The sequence below is a fragment of the Aythya ferina genome, assembly GCF_964211825.1.
Source record: "Aythya ferina genome assembly, chromosome: 2".
Classification (NCBI taxonomy): Eukaryota; Metazoa; Chordata; class Aves; order Anseriformes; family Anatidae; genus Aythya; species Aythya ferina.
This window is the reverse complement of record NC_140297.1, coordinates 124,511,393-124,538,867: the sequence shown is the minus strand read 5'-3', so window position 1 is coordinate 124,538,867 and position 27,475 is coordinate 124,511,393. Positions and strand designations below refer to the sequence as shown.

Below are 27,475 nucleotides of genomic sequence, written 5' to 3'. Positions count from 1 at the left end.
CTGTTGAAAGATATATAAAAACTTTTGGCTTTTTCTGAATGCCTGCAACTTTATTTGTGAGATAAAGGTCATCCAATTTTTCAGATTCACTTGTCTAAACTTGTTCTGTCCATCTGTTTTTGTCCTGGCACACACACCAGTAAATCCTTCGTGTAAGTGCTGTTTCATTGTTCTTCCAGAACAGTGAGGATGAACATTCAGGAATATTATTGTTCTCTAAATAAAATAGAACTGCTCTCATTTTCTCTAAGTAGGAAAATATCCATTAGCAAGACAGATAGGGGTGTGAAGTCCATAACAAAATAATGATATTATATGTGTTAGTAATCAAAATGAAATATGGCTTCATTTTTAAAATGATACCTAAGATACAGTGGAACAACAGAGATTTAAATAATTCAAAATATTCTAACATCAATGTTTGTTCTTTTTTAGCTGTTTTTTAATTTCTGAGGGACTCATTTGTAGCCATCTTCAGATTTGGCCACAATGTAGTGGGCGTGTATTGCAGTACTTTGCAGTGAAGTGAATTGCTTAAGCTTTTATATATTTATAAAATATATCTGAATTATAAATGCTGTATACTTTTACACTATAAAAAACTACTGGTCCTTGTTATTGTCACCCCAATGGGTAGGTGGAAACGGTGTAAAATTTATAAAGTGCCTGTTGATTAAAGCTTTTGGAGTCAGGTTATGATCCATATTTAGATTTGTTAAATTACAGAAGAGTAGCAGGGAGATATGACTGCTAGAGGCTTGCACGTTGCTTAAGAGAAAACAGAAAACATGAATGTCTTAAATTGTTAGAAAATAATGGCAGAGTCACTGTGGATGAACAAAGCAATGAACAAAGAAAAAGATAAGGCAGAATAAATTGCTTCAAAAAAAAGCTGCTTTTTTCTTTTTTTCTTCTTCTTTTTTTTTTTTTTTTTCTTTTCTTTTCTGCAATGTTCTTTTTATCTATAATGGGAAAAGATGTTGATCCTGTTGTTGCATGAAGTTGTCACCACATGTGGACAATGGTAACAGGGCAAAAAAGCAGGATAATGAAAAGCTGCCACAAAGGGCTTGCCTTCACCAGGCAGAAGCCTTGCAGACTAGATGAAGCTGGCTTAGTAAACTCCTTCAGAGGAATTTCAGTTGACTTGAAAAGATATTGATATTTTTTAAATAAATACTTACATAGTGGAGTAACTGCTGTTGTATGTTAGCATTTCAAATGATGTGAAGGAAGCTGGTTTTATTTTCTGGGATGCCTCCATGACTTATTATTCTCCGGAAAGTTGAGAGTCAAAAAGGGCACTTCAAAAACATAGCATTTGTGAGATACTGGGGTAAAGATGAGCAAAATACAAGTTAATGCATCAAAACAATTTGTGTAACGCAACAGCAAACATTTTACATAATTTCCACAGGAGAAAACATGGCCTGTGAATTTTCCTTTTCCATGTCAATTAGCTTTTCTCATGCTTCACCAAATGCCTCTAGCATCACCTAGAATTACTGCGATAATGGAAGTTTAACTTGGCAAGAGGCGGAGCAACTCAGTCAAGGCAAGAATAATGAGACAGCCACTTCCCATTTACACAGCCAAAACCACCCCTCTCTCTCTGACTCCTTGACCACATCACAGGAGTGCTCATGTCTCCTCCTCACACAGTACGGTGGTGGTTTGAAGGGGTAGGTTGCTTTTTACAAGATTGTAAAGAACAGATTGTCCTGCAGCTAAACTGGGATAAAAAGGGCTGGATTCTTGACTTTGGCAAAGCAGCTTTTTCTGCCTCAGCAGGGCAAAACAGCCTTGAAGCTGATACAAACAACCAGGTGGGCAATTATTCAGTAAGTTCAGTAAGGCAGATAACATAAAGACTTCTCAGTCCTTCCCACCTCTTTCACTGAGTGAGCACTGATCCTCTGTTGAGTGCTGGCCATTAGGCATTGCTATTATATAAAGAGTTTTCCTTGAACATCTTTTTTTTTTTTTTTTTTTTTTTTTTTTTTTTTTTTTTTAACCTTGCTTTGCATTGCAAGCCTCATCATGCCAATGGGTTGTGGATATTGTACTGGCAAGGATCGCCAAAGGAAAATAAAACAGAAGTGATATTGCCTCTCATTTTGCTGATAGTGGAAAACCATTCTCAAGCACCAACTTGTAAGTACTTTGTATTGAATTCTCAATTGGTGCAGACTGTCTCCATGCCACAGAAGGAGTTTCTGTGTGCCAGTGCTCCCAGTGGCTTCAAAGTCCTTCATACCGAGCATTTGCAAAATCAAACCTGCAGCAAACAATCCTGCCTTGAATGTGCTTGTGAGCATATATATTCCTTGCCATGAACCAGAGAACAAATTTTATTTGAACTCTGTCCCCTTGTAATTTTTTCTTTGCAATCCTCAATATGTTTTTGCATTTAGGGACTGAAGAGACCTTCTGTAGCTTTGCTAACACATGCCAGTTCCCCTGGGTTAGAATAAAAAGCTGTTTAGCCTGGTAAAATTCCTCACAGCTGTTAACCAAAGATTGTGTTGGATGAGGGGCATGCCCCATATGTCAGAGGGTGCTGAGTTCACATGTTGATAGGGCTTCACATTTTAATTTTGCTGTCTAAAAACGCAAATAACAAAGACAAAACTGCAAGCCTCCCATGGCAGAATGATTCCAAATAAAGCAAACTATGATTGATTTTAGTTTGACAGCTGAGAATTATTATGCCTACCTACACAGGAGCACATAAATATTCACTAGAGAAATGAGTGTCCAGCCTTGTCTTTTGACTTGTAAAGTCATCTTGGCCACAGTTCTGCAAAGACAGTACATGCTTAGCTTTCAATATGAGAGCTGAAATTAAAAGTAGCTTTATCTCTTTCTGAACAACACTGAGTATGTACTAGTGTAACTACACATTTGATCACATCATCAGGTTACAACAGCTCTTCAAGCAATGGTCCATCCCATGTGTTTTGTCACTGATCACATGTGAGTTTTTTAATTCTCCATTCACTGTCAAAGTAAAATGTTTTCATTAATATTTGAGTTGTGCTAACTCTCAATGCTGCTTCAAACTTTGATTGTATAGTTTTACAAAACTTTTTACCAGTCTCTACCCAGGATGTCAGTATATGTTATAAAATTATGCTGATTTGATTGAGGGGATTTTCCCCTTTTCAGAAAAGTTCTTTTTACAAGTAATTCAGAGGGTTACATACATACTACAGAACGAGCAAATCTGAACTACTCATTTATACCAACCAAGGTTCATTATACACAAAGGGGTTTTAATTATTAACAAGAAGCATATTGTTCAGGATAAAACAAAATTATGAATGTGTTTGTGTAGCAGTGTATGAGTTAATTTAGTCTGACTTGGCAATAGAAACTGCCTTGGGTGAATAAGGAACACAAATACAAGCCTTTGCACTCAAAGCTCTGAATATAGTAGTTGTGCTAAACAATTCAAAAGGCAGTGTCCTCTCTTTCCAGTGCAGCAGCTTGACAACTTACCAACAGCACAGGTAGGTTGTACGATTGCCTTAGGTTTAAAATAAAAGTGTGAACACACCCAGTACATGGGAAGAGAAATTCTGAAGCTTGCTCACAGGTTTTGTTGGAACATGTCTAGCTATCAGCAGCAGGTAAGCACCAACATAGGGGCTGATTTTATACTTCTCAAACTTGCAGACAACCGTGAGTTTTCCAAGGGAACACACAAATGTCGCTCATCTCTGGACCCTTCCCATATCCCCACTAACAAATTAAAAATAATGGAATCCCACCGCTGGTCAGGGTATCAAGCAAGTTTTCAAGATGGTTGTGTAAAATTACGCATGCAGTGTTTAAAATTAAGTAAGCCATCATAAATGCAGCAGAGTGCTACACATCCTTTCTCTTAATTCCCTCATTCTTTAGCATGAGCTGTAGTGGATGTGCACCCTTTTTGCACAAAGTAGCATGATTTAAAATGACTCAGACAGAAGGGGAAAAATTAGGTCATTTTTTCCTTCCCTGTCTTTCCAAGCCTAAGAACACTTTTTCGTGTGGTTTAATTTAATTTATGTATCTAACTGTGATCTCATGGAGTCATCTGAATGAATCCTATGAGCAAAATTAAGAGGTTTTATTTCCCTTCTACTTTTTCCTAATCACAAAATTATGTCCAATAAAAAAGAAACAAGATTTTAAATATTTAGGAGCTGTGTTTAGAGTGGCAATGCTCACAAAGTTTATAGGCCAAAGTTTTCAAATATTCTGCATAATTTTAAATTTCAGATTTACCTCTTCCATAAAAAAGCCACTATACCTCTTGGAGTCAATGGGAAATACAGGCACTCGGTGACTTTAAGTCAAATGATGTTTGTGTAAATATCAGGTCCAAATATGAGTCTGACTCGATTATTTCTGTGTCGTGTTTTAATTGTCCAAGATTGTACCCATAAAGTGTCCTGCTGAGGAATGGTACTTTGGAGCACCTACCTTCTGGGACTTAATGTCTCTCCAAGGTCTACAGCTCTTCTGGGGGTGCAGAGAGCAATCTCTTTCCTGGCATATTCCCACCCAATTCCTAGTCTGTACCATGGCACTATGAGGGTCAGAGACAGGACAAAGGCAGGAGAAGGCAACTTTGTGCTTCAGTCTATGAGGCAGGGACTGCCACATCATCTGAGAGACCCGGATTAAACTGCTGCCCGTGGGGGATCAAGTCTACTTGTCCCCATTCCCTGAAGAAAGCCCTCTGCCCCCTGCTCCAGCAAACAGCCCAAACAGCCTTTTGTATGTTGTGGAGGAAAAACAGAATTTCCATTTCTCTCTGTATCCTGTGTAATGGGAAATGGGTGCTGCCCCTGAAGATGTTGAATTTGGGGTTCCCCAAACTTTAATTAAGCTTGTGAAGCCTATGAAGAAAATTAAGGATGAACTGCTTTTTTTTTTTTTTTTCTTTTTTAATCAACACTTGGCTCCATTTTGGTAGGAACATTTGGTGCCTACTGAGACGTTATAAGGCTCCTTTGTGCCTTAACCCCCTTTTTTGGAGGAAAGTTATAGAATGGATATGGGTTTGGGATGTGCTTTCAGGCACTGTGTTTGAAAACTTTGTCCTGGTCTTTAACAGGTCATGCTTGAACTGCAGATTTCTGGTTCTGATTTTAAAAATAATCCTTAAGCCTGTATGTATGATACATGAGCTATGAAATCTTTCCCTAAATTTGTTTTATTGCTTTTATATGTGGTATATACTGCAAAATATTTTACAGTCTCTATATTAAATTCACCAAAGGTAGAAGCAGTTAGAATTTAAGCAGGTTGTAATACATTCCCTACATGGACATGAAGTTACCAGTGTACAAGTAAAAAGTATTCTGACTGCTGTACACTCTGCATCCTTAACCTTTTAGCATGATAAGAATCAAAAATAAAACATATTACTGGAGGGTAAAAGGGGAGGAAAAAGATTTTAAATGAGTTACAATAGAGAATGAATTACAGACTTAAGCACAAACATGAGAGCTATGACTTGTTGAATTCCTGCCCTGAATTTAATGTCAAGTTTCTGAGAGCCAGATTTTTCCAAATTCCTTCGCTTTTTCTGTTAATTATTGTCAGATCATTTAGATGCCGATATGTGCCTATAAGCCGAGAAGGTAAATGCTGAAACCTCTAATATTGTACTAGGAGTTAATCATCAGGATTCAGATGGAAGTGATGTTCTCTGTTTTAAGAAGTATCATAAAGGATCTGTCATGCTTGATTTCTTAAAAAAGAAAGGGCTAAATCCGTGCACATGCTAACGTTAATGAAGTACTGAATATTTATTTTAGTAGAAATCTGTTCTATTGTCATTAAAAATGATTATAATTTTGATGTTATAAACTAGAGCTTTGTTAGACTGTAACTGAGATACCTGAGGGCTTGGCTCAAACTCTCTGCAGAGAGAGCGGTTGTGGGGTTTAACTGCCCAGCACGGTAAAACCACCACACTAAATAACACAAGTTAAGGTATTACTAAGCCAACATAATATGAAGTAAACAAGAAATAAGAACCATTATAGAACTTAAACAACATGTTAATATAACATATATGCTGAAAGCACTGGAAAATATAAGGAACTATGGGTTAGAACAGTTAGCAACATTATTCCAGTCTGGTGGATGTTGTCATAAGAGGATTCTGAAAATTGTGGGACTGATTGATAATGTTGCAGGGACCTAATGAGAACTGATTATTGTGTAACCTACGCATTCACAGGTACTAATTTGTTTTGGAAAGGAAAGGAAAGGAAAGGAAAGGAAAGGAAAGGAAAGGAAAGGAAAGGAAAGGAAAGGAAAGGAAAGGAAAGGAAAGGAAAGGAAAGGAAAGGAAAGGAAAGGAAAGGAAAGGAAAGGAAAGGAAAGGAAAGGAAAGACACAACAAAACCATCATGTACACACCAAAAGACACTAGGGGTGCAGCTGGTTTTGACATTATTATCACATATTATTATTTTTTTAGGTCACAGTTATGAAGAATTCGCAAATATATTAAAGAAAAAATTGTATGAAATCTCTAGCCTTACATGCCAGTCATGAATATATTTGAAGAGCTTCCCACTGTTCTGAAGAATGGCAAATTCAGTGTTTCTTTTCTTACTGTATTGCATTTTGAATTCTTACTGACACACATGTAAGAATTATAACTTTTCAACATCTAAAAGGATTTTTCCTCTAGTCTATCTAGATAAATCCATAATAAAGAGGTGATAGCAGATTTCAGCTGAGTTTCAAAAGTGATTTCACAGTCACTTAGGAAAACAGGCATTTGGCCCAAGGAGAATGAAAATGATTATCAAATAAAGTAAATAAAGTGAGGGGCATTGAGGGCAGTGGCAGGTTGTAGGGTGAAAGTCAGGGATCTCAGGTTCTGGGGCTCAGGGAGTGCCATGATCCTCTTGCAATACAGCCACCTGTGGCGTGTTCATGGCAGTGCCTTAGCTGATGCTGTTCCATGCTGGTCAGCATTGGCCAGCCTTGGGATGTGATCCAGGTAGCTGGATCTCTGTAGCTGCGTGCCATGAGCTCTGATCTGTAGAGTGAGTCCCTTGGAGTTTTGAACGACAGATGCAGTAGTTGCACTTTGGGTCAAGGAGAGACTAAAACAAGGTGTGAGAGTGTCCTTCCAGTTTGTTTAATGCTGCGTGGGTTTCACTTCTCCTTCAAGTCAATCTCAGTCAAATATTTCAACAGTCATGAGGACTAGCCTTGATCCTGCTAAGCCTTACTTAAAAGAGGAATCTTAATTCATTCAAGTCGCAGTGACTTTGATGGAACTGCTCACATGTGTAAGAGTCTGCAGGATCAGCAACCCTTAGCTAACAAGGGAGTTGTGTAAAACTGAATGGCATCTGTAAATAAACACAACACTACAGACCCTGGTGTGCGGCTCTGCTCCTTTTTGGACACACTATCCTATCGTTGCTGAGGCAAAGTCTTCATGCTCCCTTTGCATCACACAGATGGGATCAAAAAGCTGAAGAATTGCTTTTTCATGACGGGAGTCCATCACAGGAGCATTGCTATTAGTCTTTGCTAGCCATCAATGTCTGGAAATTTCACAGTCAAGTTGCTAGTGATTGTATTGAAAGGGTTTGTGTGTGGGTGGCTGAAAATATGGTGCTTGGCCTCTGGTGCCAAGCTCTCAGGCAATATCAGCTGTCTTTGCACAAGTGATGAGGCAGAATATGTTACTTTAAGTTTAATATTCAGAACTTTGTCTGTTTTGCTGTCAAAAAGCTATACACGTGGAGGGGATGGCTGCTGATTGCAGAAAGCACATAATTAACTACCTCAGCACAGAAGAAGGCATCATGCAGTTTGCATGGGGAAAGATGGTGTGAGGTGGTTCTTTCATTTCTTACATTTAAATTAATCTCCTAAAATACTCTTTTCTTCTTTATATGGCATCAATTGATTGTTACATTGGTATTACTTTAACGTTAGGCTCTCTGGATGTGAAGTGGACTTCCCTGTGTTTTGTTATGTGAATGTAGATAGATGATCATCTTTTTCCCCACATTTAATAGAGACATTCCTATTTGTTTTTTACCCATTATGTTACATAGCATTACTAAAAAAAAAATTAAAAAAACATTATTGAAAGTGCCTTTTTTTTTTTTTTTTGGTGCTCCCTTTTTTAATACAAAATCCAGTAGCTTACATAAAAGTTGCAAAAAAGTGGAACAGATTCGAAAAAGAGAAAGAGAACCAAGAGAGAAAGGAAATGCTGAAGAGAAAGAGAGAGGAAAAGGGCTTGAAATCAGCTGAGTGTAGCAAAAGAAGGCTAAGAATGAAAATATGCTATGATATATGATACATGGACGATAGTCAAGGTAAAAGTGAATGTCAAGGACAGATGGAGAACAGGGTGAAGAAATGTTGGGTGTTTTGCAAAATATTGTTTTTGCATCAATGTACATTTTGTTATCTCCTCTTGTTTTATAATGGTAGTGAAAGCTGGCAATATCCTCCAAAAGACATCCAATACATGGCTGGCAGAACAATCTCTTCTGGGCCACCATTTAACCTCAGGTGTAGGAAAGAGTTAAGATGGTGATACTTTATGGGCTCCTGATATATTCCACCTGTGCATGTCTGTTTTTGAATACTCATCAGTACTCATTTTTAGTGCTTTTCTCCTTCTCTCCAACATGCTTGTTTGCATGCACACACTTTGCAATTATGGCCCCTAAGCTGCTTAAACAAACAAACCAAGCAATTTTATTCATCTTTTCTTAACTATTTTGGTTTATTTTTATGCTGTGGTAGAAAAAAAAAAAAATCTAGAAAAAGAAAACAAACAAACAGAAAACCCCACTAACAACCACAAATCTGTTCCTTCAGGATTTAGTGCTAGCCAACAAAAAAGTTTAGCAGTGGGTAGTTTGGAAAAAGGATAATATATATGTATTTAAAGATAAACTGTTCTTTATTTCTCTCTGCAGCAAACCATATTGCTGATTAACCACTGCTTTCATAAACTACAAGTGGGCCATTTAAGCTGTTTCACTGCTGGTTAATGTACTGTATTGTGCTCACTCTTTCTACAGTACCTAGCTAGTGTTTTGTTTTTATTAGAAATTCACCTATCCTTGTCTACTGAGGAGAAAAGAAATTACACTACAGAGCCCTGCAGCCTATAAAATGGCAGAGATTCCTAAATAAGACTGGCCTGAAACTGAAACCTCTGTCTGCCTGCACTGTAATGAAATGCATGACTACAGGAGATAATAATAATTGCAGCAATAGCTCGTTACAGCTCCCAGATGATTTGGTGCTGTCAGGAGTGCACTGTCCTCTGACATCCCAGGAGGCGAGCAGCATCACTGACTGCGGGCCCTGATTGGTGTAGTGAAATATTGCTGGCAAAAATTAAAAGGTCTTGGTGTCAAAATAATTCATGATATGCATATCTTCCATTCTGATGAAACGGCTGATATCCGGATTAGCAAGATAATAAAACTGATCAGGCTACAGTTAAACAATTTAAGTTGGAGAGCCGTTCATTTTGCAGGTGTCACTTGTCAGATCAAGGGGTCAGAGCGGGATGAAAGGCTCTCCCCAGTAACCTTCGGATGATTTGGATCTGGAATGTTCTTCATGATTTGTCCAAAGTTTTCATCACTGTGCTGCCGAGTAGCATTACTGCGGCAGGCTGTGCTCTGACATTCAAATCCTGGGAATGACAGGTTATTAGGAGAAGAGAACTGGCTGTACATACATTAAGCCCCGTATCTTTGACCTGTAATTTGAACTGATAGTGATATTGTAATTGAGTGAGTAAAAAAAGGAATTTTTTATTAAAACACAGGAAGATGAAGAAAACGTTTATTTTCAGGAGATTTATGGGTTCATAAAATAAGCTTTTTTGATGAAGATTTATTTTACCATTCTTGAAATGCTGAGCTGTATGCTTACTATTTATTTTATGGAATGGTTATTTAAAATAACACAGCTTCCTATGTATTTCCAGCCTGTTCATCAGTACCCAAGTCTGTATAAATGGAGAGAGATTCATTTCATATGGGAGTTCAAGTATTTGAATAGTTCGAGGATTATCCCAATAAAATGGACCTAGGAAAATATTGTACCCAGTTAATGCTCATTGCTTCAGAGACCCTAATGTCCTTTCTTGACACCTTATTGCAGGCTATTATTATACAATGGATCTTCAGTCATATGGTTATAGGGAGTGGGGCAGAGCCGCGCTATCAGGGTAATTGACTCCATTGTGCAGCAGCGTTACACACTTGAGTAACTAATTTAATGGAATGTGTTTTCGTGTTCTCCCACACAGCCTATCCCCAGAATAATTCTCCTGTCAGGGCCCCAGCAACGAGGGACAGGTGAGGAGTGGCACAAGGGCTCTCAGTTTCTTGAAGACGGGGCTGCTTCTCAGCAGAGGCTCAAGCAGAGCCAGCTCCTGTGGTAGATTTGCTGCCAAAGAAACAACTGCATCTAAACCCAGGAAATTAATTGGGGTTACAAAGAATACTGGACTTTCAATGCTTGTTTGGCTGTTATTATTATTGCCAATTATTATTATTTGTGACTCTCGCTTTTTGTTAAACAATAGAGCAATAGCTCTTTGGCATAGGTAAAGCACTTAACTGACCTATGGATAGTAGGAATCAGGCTGTACATCTATTTGGGGCAGAGCTCTGCATGTATGTAGAAAATTCCTCTCCCTTGAAACTTAAAGAAGTCTTGCTCTACTCTGTGAGCAGGTCCTTGCACAGATTCAGACAGAGGCTTCTGATTTTTTTGCCCCCTGCTATAAAGCTGATTACAAAAGACGGTGATGGTTTTAGCCAACATTTAGCCAATTGTTTGTTGATGTTATGTTTTGCTTCTGTATTATTCCCAGAGGTGCAATGAAATGAAGATCAAAAATCACTATCAAACAGGTATTTTTGTTTTCCCATTACCACGTTTCTGTTGTAAATGTTTGGTCATATTGTAGAAATTAATAGGATATACTTCATTGCTTCGAGTTTATTTTCTGTTAACTTTTACAAGTAAGATCACTGATCATGGAGAAATCTTGGACCCACTGCATTTACATGATGGCTCCTTTTACAGAAAGGGAGTGGTATTCATATACCAGATCTTGTTTTAAACCAGAAGCCCAACCCTGTGCAAGATTTTTTTCTCAGAATTGTTCCTCTGGCTTCAGTTAAAGTTCAGATATTTGAGTAGATTCCAAACAAAATACTTCACAAAAGACTTTTACTTAATTAGTCCCCCCAAGCATATCTACCTCTTCTTTTGCTTGTAATTACATCACCATTGTCAAGTGAATATTGATGCTTATATAATTAAAGAATTGATCCTTAAAGCATAATAACATTATAGTAATATTTGCATAATTGTATTAAAAAAAGTTTCCAGAATGTAAATTTTATGGCCTGTCTTTCAGAGAGATTTGGATATGCTTGCCCTTATATTTGGGTCAAGTACAACAGAAATTTGTGGGCTTACTCTCATGAGTAAAGCTAAATATGTAAGTATATATCTGAAGGACTAAATCCATAGACCTTCCCACATGCAATTTCACTAGCCTACAGTGAATGACACAGTGGTCTTTAGCCATAAAACCTATTGTAGTTTTGGAAGGACATAGAGTTTAGGCTGTGTAAGTGATTTTGCTTTGCACTATGCCATTAAGATATATGCACAGTTTGCTTTTATGATGTTTGCTGTCATTTAATTACTGATGCATCAAGATGATCATCCCATTTCAATTAAATTAAAATTAACGTGTTTTTTTTTTTTCCAAGTCAGCTGAAGATTTTCAGATGTTGCCTTCTGCATGCACCAAGTATACTCATCAGCTAAACTGAAGGACAACATGTTTGAGGACTGTTTGATGTCAGGTATACCCTTTCTAGTTAGTTTTAAATTTTGAACTGGTAGAAATTAGCATAGAGTTTGGTTATCTGACTAGAATAGCCTAGGAAAATCTTTAGTGACGCTCAAGTGGAATTTCAGCTGCTCTTTCAGGTACAGAAAGCCATTGCTGGATGGGTCACCACTGGTAGGCCATTAACCTTTGTGGGAAGTTTGGTGTAGAGGGTCAGAGATAGAAACTGTGAATGTCTTTTTGATCATGGTATAAAAACAATATCAAATTTCCATTGCCTTTGCTTTTCTCCCTGTTAAAATTCAGGACACAAAACCTCATGTATAACAGTTATGTTAAGAAATATATGGCATGTCATACTCCTTTGATGTTTTGTACTTTTGTACTGCAGAAGTATGTGAGTCCTATTTCATTGGGATAGCTTGGTGGCTGGCATTTCATAACTTTAAACATAACCAGCAAAACAGGAAGGTAAATGGCTTTTGGGGGAAGGCTGTTTAAAATCTTTGAATTTGTACAACAATCTATTGGATTATTTCCCTGTTAGTTTATTGCAGGTTTGCACAGAAATTCAAGTGCATTCCTGCTGGAGGCAAGATGAAGGCAGAGGCTAGGAAAGGCCTGAATTTTTCAGTATTTCTACTTAGAAAAATAGTATAAAATGGATTTAATCTCTGCCTCTATTCTCCAAATAGATACAAAGCTATTGATTTCAATAATCAATTTTGATTCAGCTTTGTTTCTCAGACACAGTATGTAAACATAGATGTCAACCTAGTTAGAAAACAGTAGATACTTTGTGAATTTTATGTATAATACATACTGGTTAGGAATAGCTGTTTGTATTTGACTCTAGTTTTCTATTCAATTCAATGAGGACAGATAAATTTTTTTGCCCTTCTGTTATCTTTCCTATGTCACAGACGTGTGTGAGTATACACATACCAGCTATATATATATATTTATATATATATATACAAGAAGATAAGAAAAATAGAGGGAGGTAAGTTGATTACATACATAAAGTGATATGAATTTATTGTTTCCACAACAGCTGTACATTTTGGGGGTACCTAAGAAATGACTCAGTAGCTTAGCTTATTCGATTCCCTTACAGGTTTTATGTCTTTACCCCATTTTAATTTTTCATTAGAATATAATAATAGCCACAGGAAAAAATGATTTGGTCTGTGATCTATTTCATTATGTTCTCATCGTAAGGGGAGAATCTAAAGTGGGAGAGCATCACTAATTTTTCGGCACAGTAATTTATTCTACAGTATTTAAATGTTGCAATTTTCACACTGAGGCACATGCTGCCACATCTATCGTCCCCTGGACCAGTCTCTGTCTTGCTCTTTCCTTTTCATCTGTTTTGTTTTTGCATTTTTTTTCATAAATTCGACAGATGGCCTCTTGATGAATCCTTGATAATACTGTCATGTAAAGCAGCTAAGACTAGAAATCATCTCACAACAATTTTTCATTGCAAAGAGAAAATTGAAGGCAGACAAACATCACTAAGTCCATAACAACAGCAACAAAATATCCACTTCATGTAAATAAAGAGGACAAGCTTTCCTCGTAATGCTCAAACACTAATGCCAGTATCCTTTAAAGCCCGTGGATGGTTTTATGCTACATTTAATTCATCTTTCAAGCCTTGGGTTTGTTTAGTATTTTGTTGGTTTCATATTCAGAAACATTTTCCAGGCTCTTAATGTGTTCTCCCTCCGCCTTAGTCCCCCTCCTTTTAGGTCCTTATAATTGTGGATCAGGTGAAGTTTGCTTCCTCTCATTTCAAGGTCATGCACCACTAGGACCATTTTCCTGACTCAGAGGGCACGTAATTTCACAGCCGTGTACTCCTCATTAATCCACCCTGAGTGGGTGCTCAGGAAGTTCCAGATCACAGATTTGTTTTTGTCTTGTTCTCTGACTCAGTGCTTCACAAAAGGATTAGATTAACCCCTTTTGATTTTATTTATATCTTACTGCATCGTGATAGAAATAAAGTGATTTCTTCTTCTCCCCACATAACCTTCCCGCCCCTCCACCTCTGCACTAGGGACCCACCACATTTCTTTTCAAATAGGCTCCAGTTAGTTAAAAAGAGGCTTGTGCCAGACAGAGAGAATTATTAGTTTGTTTTCTCTTTTCTTTCTTAATGCAGCTTTAATGCATGAATCTTTTTCTTTCCATTTGCAGAGATTTGTTTATTAACTTTGAATGGTTTCTGTTTAACTGGAAACTGCTGCAGTCCACTGGCTCTGAACCTGGTCTCATCTGGACCTGAATTGTCTTGGTTCCAAACAAACAAACAAATAGAGACAACACTGACTACTGGAGGGGATCCATCCTTTCCCCTCAATAGCCCCAGCTACCAGCATGAGATCTCCCCTCAGTCAAGGACATGTTGTTGCCCAACATCTCCTTGGCACCTGCTGGTGGAAGGGATGCCCCAAGTGGGGTCTGTGTTCATTGGTGTGCCCCTGGGGACTGGGAACCTATGGGGGTTAGGGGATGGTCTTGCATCCTTGTGACTCAATTGTCCTAGGACAAAATGGAAAGGATGCAGGAGCTGTGAGAAATATTTTAAAATAGAGTTGAGCTGCTGTATTTATCATAAGAAGGCGGCAAGGTCTGGCATTGAGAGCAGCCTGCTGTGAGTCCCTGAACTGGCACAAACCTCTGTGTAACTACTTAACACTTGTCTTTCTTCCCTCTGTAGTAGTAGGAGATGAAGTTTGAATAGTTATATAAAGCTGTTTCTGACTTCTTTGCTTAGGATTCACTTTGAGATTAAATCGCACAAATGCATGTGTCGACATGTGAGCTTTATGTCTTAGATGACTTCACAGACACTGGAGCCTGTGAGGTTTTTGAGTGGACTCTGCATGTAGGCACCTCAAAATCTTCAGTGCAGCTCAATTTTTTGCAACATGAGTTTAGGAAGGCGGTGATACTACAAGCACCTAAATTCAGATGTGCTAATCTCAATATAAATTCATTCTTAGTGTCCTTTTACCGAACCTATCTTAAAAGTACACCCTATATTAAGAATACCTACACTTAGCTTGTGATCTCTCTTTTTTCTTTACTAATTGTACTTCTTAATGAGATGTCCATGAGCCAATCAAGAATAGAGCCCCCTAACTGTAGCTATAGGACAAAATGAAAGTAGAAAGTGGTTCATGATCTACCTAGGTTATCACTGAAATGAATTAGATTCAAGCTGGTTGTTGGAGTAAGGGGATGCTAACAACTACCATGGGAACTCCAGAGTTTCAGAATGGAAGATGGGAGAGGAAGGGTAAGGAAAACTGGGAAACGGTGTTCCCAAAACAGCTGGGAACTATAGAGGAAGGAAGGAGGTGGAAGGACTCAAACTGAAAGGTAGTGCAGAAAATGGTAAAAGATAGGGAGAGAAAACTGAAGCTGAGTTGCATTCATTGGTCAGATAAAAAAAAATGGGTGGCTTGGAGGTTAATGGTCACCACCCTGGTTGATGGACATCATCTGAGGGAACTGCTGTGTGTGATTTCTTACCTGGTCATAACTAGGTCACTTTGGGGACGGCTGAATCATTACACTTTATTTTGCATTTTTGACATGTTAAGTGTATATATGTCACTGGTCTCAGTGATATCCAGAAAGGGATAACTTATTACATCCTGAGAGTGGGATTACATATTTCATATTGAAAACTGCAAAACAGGGTGGGAAAATGCCCAGTCAAAACTGTAGAAAGTTCTCTGAACGTCTCCCTGCTTTGACTTCTTTGGTCTTTCCACGTGTCTTCACTCATGCATGCTGTTTTGGGCTCTCCAGTACAAGGAAGTCAACAAAAAACAGGAGCAAGTTCAAGAGAGAGAGCCATCAGGATGGTCAGAGGCTGGAGCACATGTCCTGCGAAGACAAGGAAAATGGGTGTATTCAGTTTTGAGAGCAGCCACCTTCAGGGGGACCTAAGAGCAGACTGCCAGTGCCACTGAGGAGGTTGTCAAGAAGATGGCATGAAGCCATCAGGTATGGTGGAAGGACAAGAGACAATGGACAGAAACTGAAACAATGACAGTTGTATCCAAGTGGATACTAGGAAAAGCTGCTTCACCTTGAGGGCAGTGAGGCAGTGAAAGAGGGTGCACAGAGAGGACATGTCATCTCTGTGCTTGGAGGTTTTCAAGATAAAGCTTAAAGCAACATCATCTGATCTCACAGCTGAGACTGCTGTAAGCAGGATGATATATCTAACATGATTTATATGATTTATATCTAACTCTGATTCATGCTGGATATAAGGGAATCTCTATCTTCTTCTGATCTCCCTAAAACACTGAGGTGAAGCTTTTATTTTCTGCAGCTCTGAGTCCAAGGTGGCAAAGCCAGAAGGTATGATGCCAGCTAGACCTCCTTTTTCCTTTGACCCTTAAGTGAGTCTTGCTCAGTACGGGTCCTTCAGGATGATGTGAGGAACCACAACAGAGTTTGTCTTTTGGGCTGTGGCCAGAAGTATCTGCACTTCTGGAGGCTCCAGTCCCCAAAGGTTTGTGTCCCCAGCCACTGCAAGCTGTTCTGCACAGAGGGCTTGAAAGAAACTCCACATGGGCATAAAGCTATGGAAATTTCAGATTTTCTTTTTTGGATGGCTTCTCTGGGTTTTGTTAAAGCACAAGGCAAAGTGTCAGGTGATACTGAGATTTGCTCCCAACAGGGACCCGTATCTTGCTGAGTGCCATTCACTCTGGTGCAGATGGTTGTTGACTTCTTTCCACAAGGCAGGATGATGTTGTGGGGTGTGCAAGCTTACAAAAAACAAACAAACAAACAAACAAAAAACACAGCATAAAGTCAGTTGTTTTGCATGGGAGGGGACACTACACTGCAGTTACTCTGCAGCTGAACTGACTGCAGTACGTACTAGCTAGATTTAAACCAGCTCGCCTGGATGCTTCCAGTGGCATAAAAAAGAGCTTCATGCAGGCTGTAAAAACTTTCTGAGGGAATCAGCAAACACAGGGGTATTCATTCCCACTGATTTCTGTGCAACAGGAGTTATCGTGTTCCCAGGACCCATACAATTATTACTGTTCACTCTTCCCAAACTACAATAAATACAGTATAGATATAACCTAAAATACTGCTTCTTTTAAAATGTGATATGACAGGATTCCTTTTGCTGTAGAAATGCTTGTGTTTTTTTCCCTCAGCTTTTCCATTCTGATCAGAAGCCCCAGTTTTTCTCTTTTGAATCACAGAGAGAAAAAGCCACAACACGTACATGTCCGGCATTTAAATGACATACGAGAGAAAGGAGCAGAGCTGTATGAAGCAAACAGCCTTCTCCCTTCCATGAGGCAGCTGCTCAGAAGGCTGAAATTTGCTCAGAGATACTGAAATGGGGATTGTTGCTTATGTTGCCACTTCTGGGTGCTTTTAATGCTACAGTGTTTGATAAAGTTTTTCTCCATGAACAGCATTTGTTTTTCAAATGGCATGAAATACCAGAAATTGTGGGTAGATAGTGCCCTATAGAGGGTCACAGCTGCGACTCACAAGTGTGTTTTCCCAAGTCATCATGACAGTATTTTAGAGGTGGAAGGAAGGTACGAGATTTTTCTAGGGAAGTTTTTCTCTTATGTTGGACCAAGCATCAAAGGCATTAAAGGATTTACAGACATGCTGTTGTGGAGGAACAAAGTAAGAAGAAATCCAAAATGATCATCAGGAATATTGCAAAAGTAAACATCTAAATATGACTTAGGTGTTATTTCCATAGTAAATATGATTGATGTTTCATTGACCAGAGAGAGAGATAGACAGACAGGGATATCTGATCCAGTGGCTGAGACACAAATCTGGAACAGGCATTTTGAAGTTCCCAGCACCATTATTTATTTAGATGTTGTGAAGAAACTGAGTGGATCAGTATGAAAGGAAGCACCATGTTGAAATCCCCTCTGATCATATGGTATGAGATATAATAAAATTAATTTTATTGTCATTTTCTGTTAGAAAAGACCTGGATTCAAATCTCTGGTCCTAACCAAGCAGTGGGAGGACCTGAGCTGGCTTGGGAGGACACTTGCTAGTCAGTGTTGCAACAGACCTGGGATGTAAGAGAGCCAACAGCATCCATTCAATGTGCTGGTACTGAATTCCCTTCAGACATGCCATACTCTTCTCATGCATCTCAGGGGACACAACAATTTCTTGTAGGGTTGTGGATTTGTAATAGGGCAGATAGAACAGTGTTAAGTGCTTATGTCTTCTTTAATGGATTTGGTCCACTCTTACATCCATCCTCTCTACTTTGCTCAGAGAAACTGTGATTAAAAGTGGAGAAATGTTTATCATCTACGTGAAATTTGGAGGTTAACAACTGGGTAAGAATGGCATGCTTGCTAATAACTGGAGATCAATAGTGGAGGCAGAAGGGGCATGTCTAGTGTGGACTTTGTAAATGGTACATCTATATAGAAGATCATTGAAGGAGAACACAAATAGACTATATCTACATCATTATCTAGTTTAAAGTTCATGTACTTAGAGATGATGAAGATTTTGAGGACCTCTTAGAAGTTTTATATAGCTTGTTGTAGCCAACTGCTAGAAAAATCCAAGCAAACAGCCATCATTCACAGAGGTCTTAAATCACAGAAGAATGGTACTAAAGATGCATGAGGAGAATGCTCCAGCCAGTGGTAAAGGTATCTCGGTTTGATTTCTTGCTTTGCGGTGCAGTAGGGGGTTCAACAGAGGGTGATGGGGGTTGGCAGAGTGCTGCTGACTTGGGTGAGTGGAGATAGGAGCATCTCGTGTCTCAGCCTGTTGACACAAATGAATTCAGATGCTTGTCTTGAGGAGCATCTGAAATCTGTGAGCAGCCTGGTACAGCATCAGGGTTTGCTGCTTGCTTATCTACCTTGTATATAGCCCTTCAATAAAGAGGAGAAACAAAAGAGTGCAGTGCCCCAAATGTCATTTGTGTTATTAATTTTCATTAAAAAAAAAAACGCCCTGTATATAGAAACATGAAGTCGGTTCTTATTTTCTTCTTCATGGTCCTTTTCAGTTTTTGGCTTTGTTCATGCAGGCACCCTCTTCACATGGCATTTTCTCCCAGGCTTTTATGTTACAGACAGGAAAGAATGGACATCATCATGGGCATCAGATATATTTTGGAGGTAAAAGTTTGAGGCAAATCCTTTCTTCCCATTAAATAGAGGCAAAGTAGGCAGTATTGCTTGGAGCATTTGTGGGGGTGAAACAGATTTCTGCTCTGCAGGCACTCGGGATCATACTCTTTCTGCTGTGGGAATGAGTGGGCTGCAGGCATTGCTGCAGTGCTTGGGTCTACTGCTTCTTCATGGGTGTTTGGTGTTCAGCAAGAGCACAAACGGAGCAGAGTGCACCCGGTCTGTGGGCACAGCCGTACACAAGGGGAGACAGACACAGTTGCCTTCTGGAACCTGAAAAGTTCTCTTCCTTCCTCTTTTTCTTTTTTTTTTTTCTTTTTTTTTTTTTTTTCCTTTTGAGCACTTAAGCCCAACTGCTAATGGAATTTCATGATTTTAAATAATTTACATTTCCATCTGGTTTGAAAAACACCAGGTGGAGATTGCAGATTAGGATGAGTCTAAGTGGAAGGAAATGTTTGTTTAAAATATTAAAGCTAAAAACAAACATTTATGTGAACCACATTTTTGCTGTCCATTGTGCTGTGTTCTCATATTTTCTCTACCATTACTTTAAATGTGCAAATAATATTTTCTTTTAAGTGGCTGTATTGTACATGTTGCTTTTGATTATGATCAGGGAATAGGAGGCCACAGTGGGGTTCAGAAGGGAAGGAGAGCAGTTATAGGAGGCTGAAGGAATCAGGGAGTGAAAGATTTCCTCAGCCTGCTTTACATTTTTCTCCTTTCTTCTATTCCACAGGCCTTGCTAACCTGCTTACTTGAAGGTGGAAATTAATTAGAAGCTAGGTTACACAAGGATGGTTTTAAGAGAAAGCATGCAGCTTCTCAAGGCTGAGTTTTGTAAAAGACTGAAGGTTTGCTGCTGCATGGTCCAAACCACCAACAAAGGTAAGAACTTTCATTTTCTCTTTCACTTGCCAGCTGGCAAACTTTTATTTAAAGTAGGGGACATGGATTCATGGTTTATAAAACCACTTCTGGTTTATGAAACCACTCCTTTCACCCAGGCTGCCAGCTCCTTGCTGGGCTTTCCCATGTACAGGATGCATTGTGTGGTAGAGGACTGCATCCTTCAGTCCAAACACAAGGTCTCAGTGAGGAGCTGTTCCTACAGCACTGTTCCCAAAGCTGCAGTTGTACCCTTTTCCCTGTACTTTGAAATATTCCATTTTAGGAAACCACATCTGATAGTCACTCTAAACCATGTCCTCCCCCCCCCAAAGCTAAAAATCTTACTTTTCAGTTCTCTGAAAATGGGATGTTTTTCTTTCTGAATAGAAAGAGCAGAGTCATTTAGGTAGGTGCCTGTCTTGGGATGATGTGCCCAAAATCACACCTGCATTGTAATGCAGTATGTTAGGCTAAAGCTTGCCTCTGCTCTCCAAAATGCTAAGTACAATGTTACAGAAACACAGTGAAAAGCATCAGTAACACAGAGTTAAGGTTGCATGAGGAAAGTTGTACTCAGATCAAATAAATTAAATGTAGACTAATGTTGGCCTACATTTCCTAATTCAGGGTTGCCAATAGCTCAGAGAAACCAACCCCCACCATCCTGTAATCTGTGCTGTACTTACTTACCATGAGTAAAACTTCTCTGGCTGTTAACTGAAGCTCTGCCCACAGACCATAATACTGTTTTTTTACTATGCATATACAGACTAAATTTTCACCATTCAGAGTTCTACAAGGACATGAAAACTCTTTGCTACCTTGATCATATTTGGAAAAATTAGAAACAAAACATCAGCTTCTTGTCTGTATACAGTGAACACGTTGGCTATAAACCTTGGTGTCCTAAGACACAACCACAGAGCTGAAGAGTGAAAGACATTGAAACCTATAATGTCCCTTGGTGAAATCCAAGTGTAATTTGTAGTGGTTATACATGTAAGTTGAACTATGATGTGAAGGACCAATATATGCATTTATTATATATGAGATACCAATTTTTTTATTTTTATTTTTTTAAATCGGATAGATGAATATCAGAATAAATTAAAATTGTCTGAAGAATGCTTGCATAGATCTACCAAAGGAGAGGATATATTCAATGAGCAGATTTTAATTTTGTTCAGTTTGTTTCAGAGCAAGCTGACAGGTGTAATGCAGTGGATGTAATTTATTAAGACCTAAAGATTTACTGTTTGAAGAAGATTCATTTTGTGCAACCAAAAATCAGATGCTGCTTATGAAAGATTCAATAAAAATAGTTTGTTAGGTAAAAGATAGACGAGGAAAGTAAAAGGTTATTTTTCACATCATAAGATAATTGCAAAGGGGTGTGTTCTAGGACAGTGTTGAGTCACTCTATGTATGAGTGCCTACAAAAAGGAAGATCAGTAAAAAGTGAAAAGTCTGTCAGTTACAATAAAGTTGATACTAATACCAAAGAGAGAATGTGATTATGTTTAAGGGGCAAAAGAGCTGAAAGAGGTTTTTGCCATTTAATATACTGTTGCATTATAAATATTATGAGGGTTTTTTGTTTCCAAGGATGAGCTAACTACAAATTAAGAAAAGAAAATGATTTTTGTAAGAATCAAGAAATATTGATTCCAAGAAATCAAGAAACAGGGGAAAACCCAACACAAAAATATAAACTTTGGGGGCTTTTTTGTCTTGAAATGCTGTTTGGATGTTGCTTGTTATGGTCAAGTCTAGATTTTCTTTTAATCATTTTATTCCCTCACCTAAGGTGTCTTTATTGTAAGGAGTTATGGGGCTTATCTTTAAAGATGTTTGTTTTTCTCCTCCATCCATTATTTTTATAAACAGCTTTTACCATACTTCATTAATAGTAATCCCCCGTGCGGTCTTTGCAATTGGAGGCATAGCTGAGAGCTCTTCATCTGTACACATGAAAGAACTTGCATTTTGTACATTTGCATCTTAAGTTTCTCCAATATTGGAATGTGCAGTAGGTGACTTTAAATGACTTTCTTCTTGTTTCCATCCCATTTGGGAAAAAATAGTAATCTCACAAAAATGCTTTCTAAACAATATCATTAAAGGTAAGTAAACTAATAACACATAGATTTTAGTGTTTGCTGGTTTGTGTCAGCGTCTGGTAATACAATGAATAATTCATATCAAACTAGTAGAATGTAACATTTACATAAAATAATACTTTGCAAATTTATGGTAAGTACTAATTACTTGCCTTATTTGCCATGACTATGATATTAAATATTCATAAAAATGTGATTATTTCTTTGATTTGGCAGGCATTTAGATTTCTCTACAGCTTTTCACACTGCTAATTTTAATCCAGTAAATTATCTGGAAGAAAACAGTATGCAGCCTAAAAACTGTTCAAAATTCACTCCAACATTGAGCACATTATGGACGTAATGATCCATTACAACCAAACTTCAGGAAGGTCTTGCAAGAAAACTGAGAATTAAACAAAGAAATATGGAGACTATCATCATTATTTATCAGATATATTTATTAATAGTTTAGAATTGTATATACATTGAGCAACTTTTAAATAATTAGATCTACTCTTATATGTGTTTTTGTGTAGTTTTCTTAAATTCTTTCCCTGTTAAATCTGTTGCTTATCATTATTTTTGTTCTATGTATATTTTAACCAGTTAAAGAATCTGATTTCTGTCTTTTGAATACAACAGACATCTGCTTATTTTAACTGTCACTTAGAAAATAATTCTTGGGAATGTCACTTGGGTTTGTAAGCTATACAGTATTAATCCTAGTTTGCACTTAAGCATGTGTATAAATGGGATTGTGTGTGTATATGTATATAACGATTCCAAGGCTCCAAAGCTACTGCTGTAATTAAATCTTTATGTCTATTTGTGAATATTTTGTTTCTGTTTCTGTCACTCTAGCAGTGTAATGCATTTGCATTTCAGTTAATATGACTAAAGTATCTAAGAGTATGTGCTATACGTTGTGTATGTACCCTGAAACACGGAGTAGTAACAACAGGAATCAGAAATGCTGGTTCTTAGGCCCATATGATTAGATTATTCCTCTGCATACTCCTCTGTTTTTTCTAGCAGCAAAAGAATGAACAGTCATCTGAAATGAGGTAATATAATCAAGTACAATCACTAGAAGGTAGCAAAACAAAGAATTTGTAGGTAAAAAGTTGTATATAATATAATACAAAAGAATAATATAACAGTTATATACAGTTGTTATGTAATTTATGTAATATGTGAATGTCAGGAAATCGACTGTATCAGGAGAACTATCTGCAAACCTTTATGACCAGCAGAGTCTGTCCTTGTTTCCTATTTCTTTCTTTGGAGATTCTGCTGCTGAAGAAGGTTCATGGCCAGGCACACCTGCTCTCAGCTCTCTACAATTTTCAGCTGCTTGGTGGCTTGTTATCCCAGGGTAGCCCTGAGCTATCTCTGGGAGGTGTGCCTCCATCCCTGGAAAAATGTTCAATTAAAACTGGTCAACAGCAAGCTCAACATGAGCCAGCAGCCTGTCCTGGCAGCCAAGAGGGCAAACTACATTTTAGGATACATTAAACACTGCACAGCCAGCTGCTCAGAAGAGGTGATTCTCCCACTGTATTTAGCATTGGTGCGGCCTCACCTTGAGTATTGTGTGCAGTTCTGGTCTCCACAATATAAAAAATGATCTTAAGGTCTTTGAATGCATCCAGAGTAGGGCAGCAAAGCTGGTGAAAGGGCTGGGAGGCATGTCCTGTGAGGAGGGGCTGAGGACACTTGGGTTGTCTGGTCTGGAGGAAAGGAGGAAGAGGCGACCTCACTGCTCCCTGCTCCTAACTGAGGAGGGGAGGTGGGCAGGGAGGTGCCAGCCTCTGCTCCCTGGTAGGCAGTGACAGGACACTTGGGAATGGCACAAAGCTGCGCCAGGGCAGGTTCAGACTGGACATTAGGGACAATTTCTTAACTGTGAGGGTGGTCAGACACCAGAACAGGCTTCCTAGAGAGGTGATTGATGCCCCAGGCCTGTCAGTATTCAAGAGGCATTTTTGGATATTGCCTTCAATAATGAACTTTAACTTTTGTTTACTGCTGGATGTTCTTGATGATCTTTGTATGTTCTCCCCCCTAACTGTTCCGTTCCGTTCCGTTCCGTTCCATTCCATTCCATTCCATTCCATTCCATTCCATTCCAGGGAGCTTTGTAGCTCACAAAACCTCAGTTAAAGATGTGTAGAACTCTAAAAGATGGATAAACCTTTTTCATGATTTGATTAAAAGTTAAATTGAAGACTGGTAGCTTGCAAAAAACATCACTAACCATATGTAAAAATACAGAGTTCCTGTATCACTGCTTAAAATAAACATTTGGAAAAGGTTTTGAAATATCAATCTGCTTCTTTGCTGTAGAAATAAGAAATGTGAAATGAAATGTAACTTTGTTAAGTCTAAACACCAGAAAACAAATTTTGCTTTTAGTCTTATGTAGCTCAGCCCTGCACAAGGCTTTCAGTATTTCAGCAAGCCGTGTAGTTTATCAGAACAGTACCTGGATTTCAGAACCATGTCTGCAGTTATGACATGCTCAGCCATGACCTTGGGATATGTCACTGGAGCACTCTAGCAGCTACATCTCTTGGGTCATATCCCCTGTCCTGATGCTCATTGCTCCCAGGTCTTGCCGTAATCAGGGCCAGGACTTGGTGACTCTTCTAGTAGCAACTGTCTGCTATATTCCCATGGCTATGTGCTGCCTCTTCCTCTGCAAGAGGATTTTAAGGGGAAGAGGCATCTAATGAAATTCTTGCTTAGCAGTCCACTTGTCTTCAAGGCATGTTATATAAAGATGGCTTCACTCCCTAGCAGCATCAATCAAATATCAGATAGGTAACATGAAACTAAAAAATTAAAGTGAAAAACCTAACACTTTTCTTTCCAGGAGGAGATGAGGAATGTGCAGTTCAAGAGTCACATTCTGTGTTTATTCTGCTGCCTATTCTGTGAATTTTCTGCTCTTTTCTGATCATTTGCTCCTTTCTAAGTTGTGCATCTGAATGGAGTTCTTGACCTTAAGTAACTTTGTGAAACAGTAGCCCTAATTTCCCCATTTTGGAGCAAAAAAGCCTTCAGAAAGCCTTGCTCAAGTATTTTATCATGTACAAATGCTAGCACCTTGTCACCAGTGAATACACCATGTAATTAAACTCCTCCTGAAGTTGGAAATGTAAGGGAGATGAAATCATTTGGTTTTACGTGGTTTGACATTGTGAAATGGGGACAAGTGAAGCAGAGTCTTAAAATCCCAGTGCAGTTCTAGCGGAGCCTGTTCTGTCTGCTTTGTACTAGTCTCAGGGGTGAAAAGAGAGTTAATTTAAAAATAAGCATGTCCCTTATGTCAAGACGAGAAACTATTGATTTTTGTTTGTATTCTCCACAAAAATATCGCTGATCCCTTCAAATGGGAAAAGAACCTCTGCATCCTATGAGCTGTGTAAAAGAGGCTGCATACTCAAAGTCAAAGGAAAGCCAGAGGAAAATGGCATACAGGAGGTCAAAGCAGTTCACAAGGCTCATCGGCAGCTGTTTGCACCATATGACAGATCTGAAGGCAACTTTGGAGCTGTCTGTACAATATGTGGAGCTTACCAGAGATATAGAAGCTGCTGCGATAATGTCATCTCCTATAAAAAAAAAGTTAGTAAAGTTGGCACAGTGTTTTATGGGCTGCAGTGCAGTGATAGCTTTAATTCATGGTCATAATCCCAACGAAAAGAGACAAGGAAGAAATGGAACTTGATGTTCACTTTAAAGGAAGTTCTACAGCATCACAACTCCTGGCATCAGCTTAGTGCTGCTCAATACTGAGTCTGCACCTCTTTTGCTTTGTTTTCCTTGTATCAGAAAAGCAAAAACTGAAGGGAAGTTGTGCACATTATTGCCTTGACTTTCACTTGTTTGAAGTCCATTTGGGTTCAGCTGGCTGGAGTCACACGAACAAATCTGATTGCAACCTGGGGTGAGCTGGTAAGCATGACAGAGTGCAGGTGGAACAGTGAGGGAGAAGTATGTCTGTTGGCCACTGAGTGGCGTTTGTAGATGTCACAGTACAACAAAACCAATAAAATGTTTTCTATTGATGTGTTTCTGTACAATTGCTAGCTAGCTATTTTTCATAACTTTGTCACAGCAGGCAGCAAGACTGATGGAGAAAACAAAATGAGATAAGAGAACTTTGAGAGCTCTTTACATTAATTCTGTGAATGCTGAAATGCATGTTGTTTAAAACTGTTTATTCTCAACAAACAGAAGCAGAATAATATAGTTTTGCCTACAGGATATTATGTACAGATATATAAAATTCTCTTTAAGTGCCTACATTAAATCATTAATATCTCATCTGAGAAACTTATTCAATAGTGTTTAATCACTTGAATAATGTTGTAGCAATAAGCAGAACCACCCAAGTTCATCACATTTCCTGAGCACAATATGTTCATAGTATTTAAGATCTTGACCTGCCTAAACTCCCTTGTCTGACTCTGCAGTTGGTACATACATGGCTTGTAAGGTAGATAGCATACAATTCTGATATGAAACGCTCTGTATAAATAGTTAATTTATTTCTATGTGCATTACCACTACTTCTCAAGGCTCATACTAGAGCCCATCTTGTGCTGTCCTGCTGGAAAGACAATCTGCCACAAGTCTGGACTTTGAGGGATCAATTTGAGAAGTGTTGGAATTGCTATATGCAGAAATAGATGTGTTGCAAACTTCAATCACTGTAGGAAACCTGCTAGAAAATGTGGCTGCTCAGTTAATGAATCTGGAGAGTCAGATGGGCATATTGAAAGAAGATTGGAATGCAAAGAAACTGAATTTCCACCTGAGGAGCTCAGCATGATATTTTCCAAGGTTCATGAAACATTATTCAAATGTCTTATTTTTAACATGTGCCCCCATCTCCTTACCAGTGACAACTTCTTCATCTAGAGAGACAGAACGAACTCAAGAAAATATAACACTGGTCCTCTCTTGTCAACTTTTTACATTTATTTTTATTAAGAATGGAAGTTGTAGGAACTACCACCCCAGAAATAATTCTATTATTATTATTATTATTATTATTTAGGGAAGAAACAGCTTTTGAAATTGCAGTGAGCTCCTATGACTAGACTGACCAGGCCTGCCCTTAGTACAGAGACCCTCTGACTTCACCAAGGTGCAAGCGTATGGGAAAATGTGGAGATGAGGCATGCCAGATCCAACAGCTAGGTCCAGCTGACATTCTTCTCTGTACCCTGAAGCCCTGTGCTGGTGAAAATCCTCTTTAAGTTTATTTTGCCACAGATCTCTTGAAGCTGATCTTGAAAGGCTGGGTTTTATGAGTCACAATGGAGCTTGTCTTTACTTGTTCGTGCACCACACACATGAAGTTCCTCCAAAGAGAAACATGG

The 27,475-nt window shown here is 38.6% G+C and overlaps 1 long non-coding RNA gene across 1 annotated transcript; it reads left to right on the top strand.

Annotated features, from left to right (window-relative positions):
• Window positions 1-10,331: 10,331 nt before the first annotated feature.
• On the top strand, window positions 10,332-11,900 carry LOC311433074. Its single transcript, XR_014690548.1, has 3 exons — window positions 10,332-10,370; window positions 10,892-10,931; window positions 11,805-11,900. It is a non-coding gene; the product is annotated as an uncharacterized lncRNA (long non-coding RNA).
• Window positions 11,901-27,475: the final 15,575 nt, after the last annotated feature.